Raw genomic sequence first — 11,680 nt, 5'->3', positions numbered from 1 at the left:
TCGATGTAGCGTAAGTACGTTTCTGATCCATCTCATATTCTTGAAACACAACCAGTTCATTTGAAAGAGAACTTGTTTTACGAAGAGGAACCAACACAAATTCTTGACAAGAAAGAGCAGGTGCTAAGGAACTAAGTCATACCGTTAGTTAAAGTTCTTTGGGGGAACCATATTTATGAAGAAGCAACATGGGAGACTGAGCAGGCAATGAAGGCTAAATACCCACAACGTTTTACATCATCGCCACGATCGAATTTCGAGGATGAAATTCTTAAAAAGGAGGTAGTAACTTGTAAGCCCTCGTTCTTTTCTCCTTTTATTTATTAATATTTTTGAGTTTGAAAAACAAGTTTAAATCTAACAGTCAATGTCTAAAGGTTGAATTGTTTTAATAAGGTAAATTGATATTAATAAGAAAGTTTGGAACAAATTTAGATTGATTTAAGGCTTCGACTTTTTGAGGTGTTGAAAAGATCAAGATAGGGGCAAAAAGTGAGTTTATTTTGAAATGAGGGGTATTTTTGTCTATATCTATTATTAGTAGTTTTCTTATATGAAGCAATTAAAAGAAAAAGAAGAGGGGAACGTCTACAAGAGGTCTCTGAGTGCACCCCCTCCCCTTCCTTTGAGTTGTTCCCTCTCCCCCACCTTGTTCTCTTTCGTTGGTTGGCCGCCACACCCGCCGCCGCTTCCTCACGCTTCAGGACAACCACAAACTGCGCCGCTCATCTCCTTCACGTCGTTTGGTGTTGCGTTGCAGCCTTGTCTCCATCTAATGATGTGCCGCTCGATTCACCAGACGATGACGTGCACGCCGGTGAGCAAAGCCCCACCACATCGCCCTCAACACAGTCGTAAGCCGGTTCTTCAACACCTCTCCTATAGCCGTCGTGCGTGGTAGCTCACTAGAGGCCAAGCAAATCTTTGTCCATCTCCATTCTTCTTTCATATCCTATTCTTAGAGTAAGTTTTTTATGGTTCGAGTTGTTTTCTTTAGGCGATTGTGAATACCCATTAAGTTTAGACATAAATTTAACTTTTTCCACAACATTTTGGATGTTAGATTTGAATATTAGAGGAGTTGGAGCTGCTGTCCAGCCGTTTAAGAACCCAAAATAGAGTGTTTTGACACAACTTTGGTAAATTTCTAAACTTCTTGGAGTCAATCTTAAATACCTGTTTGATTCTAGTGCTATCTTTAAGTAACCGATGATGGTGGACGGTTGATTTGAACTAAGAAGGTACTCAGGATGTTGCCCATTGAAATCAAGAGTACTATGTTGAGTTCTTGGTAACGTTTGGAATAGTTTCGATAAATCATCTTTGGTTTTTATTGTGGTTTGAGCTACACAAGAAGAATTAAAATATACAGTTGGATTCGTTTGAATGTTAACTCAATTTCTAACAAGTTTAATGAATAAAATTTGAGCAGATTGTGAGGCTAAGTGAATGATTTCTGAAGTAGAAAATAGATCATAGACTTTTCACGTAATTCCAAGAAGCCTCTGGTTTTTCCCAAATTAAAAACCCTCATTCCTCTCGCAAATAAGCCATCTCAAAACGCGAAGAAGACCATCTTTGGACGATGTCGTTCCCGTCACCACCACTGCCCTCTCATTCCCGTCTCCTCACTCTAGTACTGTGGCAACCTCCTCTATCGAACGACAAACCTCCTCTATGGTAACTTGTTTAATTCATGCCTGTCATCTCCAATCCGCCGCAATCTCTTCAACATTCAAACCACGACCGTCACCTCCTCTGCTGGTAAATCATTATTTCCTTTTCTCTTTCTCTCTCTGCGCAAAGTTGTTCTCCTGTTACTATTTCCCTCAACTCCATGAGTCGTCGGTAAGGTTTGAAATTTTCAATTTCGTTTGAATTCCCTCTTTTGGACAAACACCCCTACGTGATGTATGTGAAATAAATGTTGGATTTATCTTTAACTTAAATTAGACCAAAAAATGTTAAGACTTGAATCTGGAGGAGAGCAAGACAAAAAGGGAGAAGGTCCTAAAAATGTCCTTCATGTGTTTAGGTTTATGAGATATTTATTTAAGGAAATTTCGATTTAGTATATATTCTTTTATTATATGACACCTCCCATTGTCTTAATTTTATATAATACTATTTGGTGATGTGTTTTGTTGGTTTTTCTGGTGTGCATTTTTTTATGAGAAGATTGTTCTTTGGTGTGTTTAGGGAAACCTAATAACTTCATCCTTAGTTGAGAAAGAGTTCTCTAACTCTAACTTAGGAGGAGCTTAAAGGTAAGTATTTGTTGATGGCAGTAGACAGTGGGCCTTTATTTATCAAATTGTGGGGTCTAATTGAATTTCTTTAACTTCAAATTTTGCTTCAATCTTTCTATTTTAGTATTTTTAGAACACTTACTTTTGGTCATTGATGTTAATTTTTCTTTATTTTTGTCTTTACACTCTTAAATTAATTAATTTTTGGCATTTCGACGTCTTCGCTATATAAAGGTTAGTACTTACTTTTATCTACTCAAGACTCTTTCTTATTTTAACTTTTTCCATTTTATTTGGGTTTTTAATTACAAGTTCTTTTGAAAATTCTTTATTTATCTATTAACGTTGAGAAGATCATAAACCGTTCTCTACATTTTTTATCATTGAAATTTTGGTCTGTTATTTATTTATTTATTATTTTATTTTATTTTATTTTTGCTTCTTTCACTATGTGGGAGAAGAAAAATGTAGAAGTAAAACATTTTATGTTTTATTTTATATTTTACTAAAAATACTTTTTAGCAAGAGTAATACATAAATGTAACAAGAGTAATGTAGTGGAAAAAAATTTGCGTATGGAAAGTGTTTGTGAAAATGCCTGAGAGATGTGGACTGTGGTTTTGTTTTATACAATTTGTTTTCTAAGCATATTTTGATTGTATTGCTGGTAATGGACTTTTAGAATCCAACCCATTTGCTTTAATTGCACAAATTGCTAGTGAAAGGATTTGAATGCAACTCATGCAATCTAAATAATGGATTGTTATTATTATTAGCCTATCTGTCCAATTCTAGTGTCAATTATTACAAACTTCCTGCCTTGAGTTTGGTATTTACCCACTAGCTTTTCATGGTTGAATTTTCAGATCTATTTGGACTATCAACCTAGATTTGTAACTTCAATGTTGGGGCTTAGGCGAAAGAAAATACTAGAACCCAAATTTGAACTGAACTGTATACTTATTAATCTCTAAAATGTTTGGTAGTGTGACCTACAACAGTTTGACAACGATTTTAAGGATTTAGAAATGGTGGAGTACTTTGAAAGGAAGCCATCAAAATTTCAAGGAAACGAGCAAACATAGTAAAGAAGAAAATGGGAAATGGTGAAATGAACGTGTTGCACTAAAATCCAAGTTTTGACTGTTTCCATCTCTTTGCTGCCTTCTCATATTTCAAAGAGAGAGAGTTCGTTTCTGGTTTTTGTTATTGTTTTTTTTATCCATATTGATTTTTTTTATATCAAGCAATTAAGTTGAAATAGCATTCAAGTATGTTAATTGAAAAATGTTGATCATTGATTTAATTCTTGTTTTTTGTTTATAACGATCGTGTAGTTCTATTCTCTATTGTTGTGCAAGGACTACTCTGGTCAGTTACTGTTCTATATCTTTGCGGAAGACATGATTCTGATAATGGTGGCTTGAACATTTGACTTGAGAATGATTACAACATTGCGTCATGGAAAATATTCACGTGAGTTCTTCTCTTCAATAGTTAAATATTTTCTAAGATAATGAACATAAATTGCATATTTTATGAGATAAGATGATAAATACGTGTCAAATCTTTCCTTGGTTATTGAACGCATGGAATGGGTGGGTATGGCTGAGAGAGTCCAAGATATAATGAATACTTTAGTGAGTCATGTTGGATTGTCAGCATAAGCCATTTTTTTCAAGGATTTTCTAGTGACTAAGTTGCATTTCTGTAGAATGGAGAATTAGAACCATACATAAAATCTAAACCTATACCAGAACATAATCATGAACTGGTAAAGTGGTGGTGGCAATCCAATTTTTTTCAGTTGCATTTAAAGACACAAATTTCAACTCAAGGAAGAAAATGGTATGTATAATAGGACATTTAGTGGCATGTGTGAATTAAAAGACAACCTCTGTTGTTTTCTATTTTGATCTCAGTATTTACATTGCTCAAAAATTGGAAACTTGACATCATTGAAATAGGAATTTGAATCCGTCACTTTTGGTTAGTGTTCTTGCATTGCAGCTTTGTTAAGCAGTATCCAAATAAAGTTGTTTGTGTGAAGTGAAAATTAGGATTATTGTGAATTTGTTTATGGTGTGCAACCATTGAAATTGACTAGGAAGACCTGAGGTATTTAATATGGAAATTACGTACCTTATTTAAGATTTGTTTGATAACCTTTTGTTCTTATTTTCTCACAATTTTTGGTGAACTTTTCACCTTCCTTGAAAATACTTTTGAATCCTAAGCCATATTAAAAAAAAAACAAAAACAAATGAAGTTTGTAAAATCTACCTATTTAGCTTTCTTACTTTTGGCATGGTTTTTGTCCTTTTGAAAACGTTTTCTTTATTAAAAAAGTTGGTGAATTACACATAGTGAAAGTAGTGTTTATAAGCTTAATCTAACTGTTGTCAACGTTTCTTGACAAGGAAAGAATGTCATAATATATGAATTTGTGACATTTTGTAACTGTCGTCAATATCAAAATAATGACAATTTAATTTTATAAAAACTGTCACGATTGGCCGATCTTTGACAAGGAAAAATGTCCTAATATACGAATTCGTTACATTATTGTAACTGTCGTCCATATAAAAAAGTTGACATTTATTTTTATAAAAACTATCACGATTGACATATCCTTGACATATAAAAAATGTCATAATAAACGAATTCGAGACATTTTTGTAACTGTAGTTAATATGCACATGATAATAGTTATTTGTTGTCATAAAATAAAATATGACAGTTATTTGTTGTCATAAAATAGTAATTAATAACATTTATTTTCTGTTACGAAAAAACTTATTGTGATAGGTTTTTTCAAACTATCATAAAAGGACTTTCTACAATAGGTGATACTATGACTGTAAATAACTGTCACAGATTTTGTTCGCGACAGAAAATAATTGTCGTACCATTTTTGTTGTAGTGAACTTTTATGAAGAATTCCGGAAAGTAGGTTAAATTTCAGGATCAAAATTGGAAGTAAGCAGAAGATGTGAGTTTGCTTTACCGTGTTTCGATCGAATTGTGTGTTAATCTGTAGGGAATCTCATTTCCATTTCTTGAACTAAGTTGTAGAGGGTTTCAAAATGAAGAGTTTGATATAAAATACATAATTTTCTATTAAGTATTGAAGAATTTATGAGTAGTTGAATTTAACCTTCTAAAGTTGGAACTTTTTGGGAAAATATGGAATTAAAGACCACTAAGATTGATTTATGTTGGTTTTTTATGGCGTTAACACTTTAATTTGAAGCTAAGCGTTCAAAAAGTATAATTTTAGCCTAAATTAAAATATGTTTCCTTGTGGTTATGGATCACGTGTGAGCTATTTTGGGTTGTGTGTTTAGTATGCTATCATGGTTGGATTAGATGGATGTTACTATTGTGGCGGGTACTAAATATGTGTGACCTAGTTGTGGTTGCATGATTCCTTGATCATGTGCATGCTACTCTTAGCTGTATATTAAATACATGTTTTATTTAATACATTTTTACGTGTATTTATATCAAATTACTTGCTACTCACTAAGCATTCAGCTTATGTTTTCAATATTTTCTCCCTCTTCCCAGGTAGCGACCCAAGACCAAACTTTGTTTCAGCCCAATCGTTCTTATGGATCTTCAATTTTTTTTTTTTTTTTTTGTTTTTTTTTTGTGTGTGTATAGTTTAAACTTTTGTAATTCATCACGGGGTGGTTAGTCTCATCTAGAGAGACACAGTGGACTTGTGTTCTGGAAGATCCCTAATTAGTTTGAATACTTATGTGTGTAATACGTAGTTTGCCCCTTAAATTCTACTTGAAGTATTCAATCGGTCTGGATGTGTGTGGTGCGACACACTAGTTGCATGTAGTATCTGAATCTCGTTTAAAATTTTATAGAAGTGGAAATGACTACTTTTTTAGGTGTGGTTACCTCATATTTTAGGGGAGGTGCTCTCAAAATTATTATACATTTCTCTTGAAAGGGGTGTTTTATAAATCTTACGTTTTAAAATAATGTTTTAAGGAGTGTAGACTCAGACCACCATCTTTTTGAAGAGGCAAACTTTAGAACGGGGAGTGAAAGCTTGTTTCTAAATACACTATATATATGCATGGACATATAATGTTTATAATAGTAAGTATTATTATTATTATTCTTAGCTTATTATGCTCAATACCTCAAGGGAAGTGACAAGAAATGAATCACACATCGAAAGTTGTGATCGAATTGGATGCAATAAAAGTTGCTTTATAAAGAAGGTAGGGGATTATCGTTATGATATCAGTGAACATTACTTTGTGGATGGAACATGTGGAGAGGGAGGCGGTGGGATGACCATTTTGGGGTCGTTGATGATGTTCGATTTTAAAGGCAAATGTGATGTGCTGGAGGAGGGGGAATAACCATTTGGGGGCCGCCAACATCAGAATCAAGATGATGGTGTGGTGGAGGGGGTGAAATGACGATTTGAGGGCCACCAACGTCAGAATGAAGATGATGGTGTGGAGGAGGGGGTGGGATGACCATTTGAGGCCCGCCAACATCAGAATCAAGATGATGGGGTGGTTGAGGGGGGTGGAATGACCAATTGAGGGCCACCAACATCATATTGTGGAAGCTTGTGTGGTGGAGGAGGAGGGATAACCATTTGAGGGCTGCCAACATCGAAATCAAGATAACGGTGTGGTGGAGGTGGTGGAATGACCATCTGTGGTCCGCCAACGTCTGATTCAAGATGATGGTGTGGCGGAGGGGGTGGAATGACCATTTGAGGTCCGCCAACATCAGATTGTGGGTCAACATGAAGCAACACTGTAAACACACAAACAAAGAATTATAATACATGCATACGTGATATATGTATACGTACATATATACAAACAGAAAGTAAAATTCTTGAATACGTACCACGACAATGTGACATTGTGGCTATGGACAAAAGCGATAGAAAGAGAAGATAAATTGTTTGTGTTTTCTCCATATTGGTCACTAGAAAATGGAGAATAGAAGATTAATCTTGTGGAATTGGTGGAGGAACGGAGGGTTTATATAAGATGGTTTTGTTGGCCAAAACAAAAATTATAGTTTAATCATAATCGGTACGCAAACAGTTTGTATTGTCCATTTTAATGCCTAAAACTCAACAATCTTAACTTTCATTTAAAAACATCAAATATCGTGCTTAAGAGAATTGAATTACTACTTAGAAAAATTAAATGAGAATAAAAAAAATAGTTGTCCATGAAAAAATAAATCTATATGTTCGTATTACCATAAATCTTCCAACAATAACCTTCTTGAAAAAAAATGAAATCTTAGTTAATGATGGTAGTTATAACAGTTTATGTCAATCGATATCAGTGCATTTTGGGAACTAAGAAGTCCATGGTCCAATTCCTCCGCCTCTCCAATTTGTACTAAAAACAAGTTTAAAAGTAAAAAAGTAGATTTTTGCGAACTTTTATTGAAAATAAAAAAAAAAAAAAAAAGAAAGGAAAGAAAGGAAAAAACAAAAAAGAAAAGATTGTATGAACTAATTATTGATGGTTGTCCTAAAACCATCGAAACAAGCATAGCTCAAGAAAGAAGTAAGTTTTATCACTCGTAGGTCTATGACTTGAATCTTTCACCTTCTATTGATACAAAAAAAGTGAAAATTATTAACCAAATTACTATTGCGATATATTTTATCTAACTTAATTAGGTTGTTACATAATTTTAAATATTGTTGTTGAATGAGAAGTTTTTTTTACTAATCGCAAATTGCCCCATCACTTCTCAAATTAATGAAGAAACTCTAAATATGTAAATATAAATCTAATTAAAAGTGATATTTATCTAAGTTGTTTTATAATGCACAATTTTTATGTTTATTAAATTTCTAATACAAGTAAATTTCTTTGTTATAGTTTTACCATGTCAAGCCTTACCAAATTAAAATTTTCTAGCTCTTGATATCAATGGTAATAATTATTTATCATGGGCGCTTGATGTTGAAATTCATTTGGATGCCATGAATCTTGGAGAAACAATTAAAGAAGGAAACACGACTTCAAGTCAAGAAAAGGCGAAAACCATGATTTTCCTTCGTCATCATCTTCATGAGGGATTAAAGATTGAATATCTTACGGTAAAAGATCCCTACAAACTATGACAAAGTTTAAAAGAAAGTTATGATCATAAAAAAGTGTGATTCTTCCTAAAGCTCGATATGATTTGATGCACTTAACATTGCAAGATTTTAAATTAGTAAGTGATTACAATTCCACATTATTTAAAATTTGTTGAAAATTATTGTTATGCGGAGAAAAAATTATTGATGAAGATATATTAGAGAAAACATTTTTCACATTTCATGTCTCGAATATGCTTCTGCAGCAGCAATATCGAGAAAGAGGGTTTAAAAAGTATTCTGAACTCATATCATGCCTTCTTGTGGCTAAATAAAGTAATGAGTTATTAATGAAAAATCATGACTCTCGACCAACTGGAGCAACATCATTCCCTAAATTGAATGTTGTATTTTCAAACAATAATGATCGAGGTCGAGGTTATGGTTGTGGTCGAGGTCGTGGTCTTGGTAAATGAGGAAGTAATTATACTTTCTTTGATAATAATCATTCAAATTTCAAGAAAACCATAAATGAAGATAATAAAGGAAATACTCCACAAAATAAGAAATTAAAATGTGGTGAAAATCAATGCTTTTGTTGTGGTACGAATGGTCATTGGACTCGTACTTGTCGTACGCCCAATCACTTAGTCAACCTCTATCAAGTCTCATTGAAGGAAAAAAGGAAGAACGTGGAAGTAAATTTTGCCTATCAAGTTGATGTCTATGACCCTTCCAATATGAAACATTTGGATGTTGCTGATTTTTTTTAGTCTCTATAAGAGAAAATTGATGTTAATGAAGGAGTAACAAGTGCTTCCTATAATTATGAAACTGACATTTACATTATGTTTTGGTCTTTTCTCTATTCAATATTTCCTAGTTTATTTAATTATTTATATTTCAACGTTATTTTTGTTTTTTTTTTTACCACGACACTTATTGTAATCATTTTTTTATGAAGAGTTATGAACATTTCTCATATTTTGGCTGAGTCAAATATGAATAATGAAGTCTAATGTTTGGTAGATAGTGCAACTACGCACACAATACTTAAAAGTAAAAAGTATTTTTCTACCTTGACAATGCTTGAAGCAAATGTCAATACAATATCAGGTTCTACAAACTTGATTGAAGGTTTTGGAAAAACAAACCTTATTTTGTCTAGAGGAACAAAATTCACAATTAATAATGCTTTGTTCTCTAGTAAGTCAAAAAGAAACTTATTGAGTTTCAAAGATATACGTCAAAATGGTTATCATGTTGAAATTAACAATAAAAATAATATAGAATATCTTTATATTGCATTTATTGTTTCACATGAAAAGCGTATATTGGAAACACTACCTGTTTTTCTTCTGGGTTATATTATACTCATATATGAGTAATTGAAACATATGCAACCATGAACCCGAAGTTCATAAATTAAAATATATTTATTGTTTGGCATGATCGATTGGGTCATCCGGGGTCAATAATGATGAGAAGAATTATTGAAAATTCTCATGGACATCTGCTAAAGAACAAGAAGATTCTTTAATCTAATGAATTATCATGTGTTGCTTGCTCTCAAGGAAAATTGATTATTAGGCCATCTACCAAAGTGGGAGTTAAGTCTCCTACATTTTTAGAATGAATTCATGGTGACATATGCAAACCCATTACTCCACCAACACCATTTAGATACTTCATGGTTTTAATTGACGCATCAAGTAGATGGTCACATATGTGTTTAATATCAAGTCAAAACCTTTGCATTTGAAAGATTACTTGCTCAAATAATCAAATTAAGAACGAAGTTTCCTGATTATACAATAAAAAACATTCGACTTGATAATGATGGTGAGTTTACATCTCAAGCATTTAATAATTATTGCATGTCAATTGGGATAAATATTGAACATCTTGTAGCTCATGTTCATACACAGAATGGTTTGGCTGAATCATTTATCAAGTGTTTACAATTGATTGTCAGACCATTACTTATGAAAGCAAAACTTTCATTATCTGTATGGGGTCATGCTATTTTGCATGCAATGTCACTTGTACGCATAAGACCGACATTTTATCATAAGTACTCCTAGGTGCAATTAGCTTATGGCTAGAAACCAAATATTTCTCATTTGAGAATATTTTGTTGTGCAATATATGTTCCAATTTTCCCACCATAACGTACTAAAATGGGACCTCAAATAAGGTTAGGAATATATGTTGGATTTGAATCCCCATGATCAATTATTAAATATCTTGAACTTAACGAGTGATATATTTACTACACGATTTGCTAAATGTCATTTTAATGAGACAACTTTTCCAATACTAGGGGGAGGGATTAAGAAGTTGGAAAATGAAATTGTCTGAAATGTATCGTTATTGTCTCATTTAGATCATCGTACAAAGCAATGTGTACTAGAAGTTCAAAAGATAATTGTAGCAAACCAAATGCCAGATGCATTTGCAGATACTAAGAAAGTGATCAAGTCATATATTCCAATTGCAAATGCTCCATCTAAAATTGAAATTCCAATTCAGCAAGTTGCTACAATTAATGAATCAGCATTGCGGCAAAAGCATGGTAAACCAATAGGTTTAAAGGATAAAAATCATCACAAAAGAAAAGTGATCAATAGTTGAAATGACTTAATTGACAATAGGAACATCCAAGAAGAAGTCCTGGACATAACTAATGGTAAAAATGATGAAGAGACTCAAGTAGATAACAATGAAATCTTGATAAATTATACCATGACAAGAAAAAGATGGAATAAAATTAATGTAGTTGTGGGCAATATTTTTGTGTATAATGTTGCACATAATATCATTTATGAAAATGAGGATTCTAAACCTAAATGTGTTGACGAATGTTGTAATAGAAAGGATTGGCCTAAGTGGAAAGAAGTCATCCAAGCAGAATTGAACTCACTTTTGAAACGTAAAGTTTTTGGACCTGTAGTTCATACACCTAAAGGTGTAAAACCTGTGGGATTTAAATGAGTATTTGTGCATAAAAGAAATGAAGATAATGAGGTCACTGGATATAAAGCACGACTTATTGCACAAGGACTTTCTCAATTGTGAGAAAACATATTCTTCTGTAGTGGATGCTATTACATTAAGATATTTAATTAGTCTAACTGTATGTGAAAAGCTTGATATGCATTTTATGGATGCAGTTACAACATATTTGTATGGATTTTTGGAAAATGAAATCTATGTGAAAATCCCTGAAGGATTTAAGATACCTAAATCATATATATCAAACTCTAGAGAATTATATTCAATCAAATTACAAAGATCATTGTATGGATTCAAACAATCAGGAAAAATGTGGTAC

At 32.7% G+C, this 11,680-nt stretch overlaps 1 long non-coding RNA gene across 3 annotated transcripts; it reads left to right on the top strand.

Moving 5' to 3' along the window:
* The first annotated feature begins 580 nt into the window (after window positions 1–580).
* On the top strand, window positions 581–6,161 carry LOC105435483. Of its 3 annotated transcripts, none has more exons than XR_004214162.1 (4): window positions 581–963; window positions 1,064–1,139; window positions 1,433–3,725; window positions 5,820–6,161. It is a non-coding gene; the product is annotated as an uncharacterized LOC105435483 (long non-coding RNA). The 3 variants fall into 3 exon arrangements; XR_969510.2 differs by having other exon boundaries at window positions 1,064–1,764; window positions 3,587–3,725; XR_004214161.1 differs by having other exon boundaries at window positions 1,064–3,725.
* The last annotated feature ends 5,519 nt before the right edge of the window (window positions 6,162–11,680 follow it).

This window comes from Cucumis sativus, chromosome 1 (genome assembly GCF_000004075.3).
Source record: "Cucumis sativus cultivar 9930 chromosome 1, Cucumber_9930_V3, whole genome shotgun sequence".
In the NCBI taxonomy this organism is placed as follows: domain Eukaryota; kingdom Viridiplantae; phylum Streptophyta; class Magnoliopsida; order Cucurbitales; family Cucurbitaceae; genus Cucumis; species Cucumis sativus.
The sequence above is the reverse complement of the archived record's forward strand: the minus strand, read 5'-3'. Positions and strand labels throughout refer to the sequence as shown.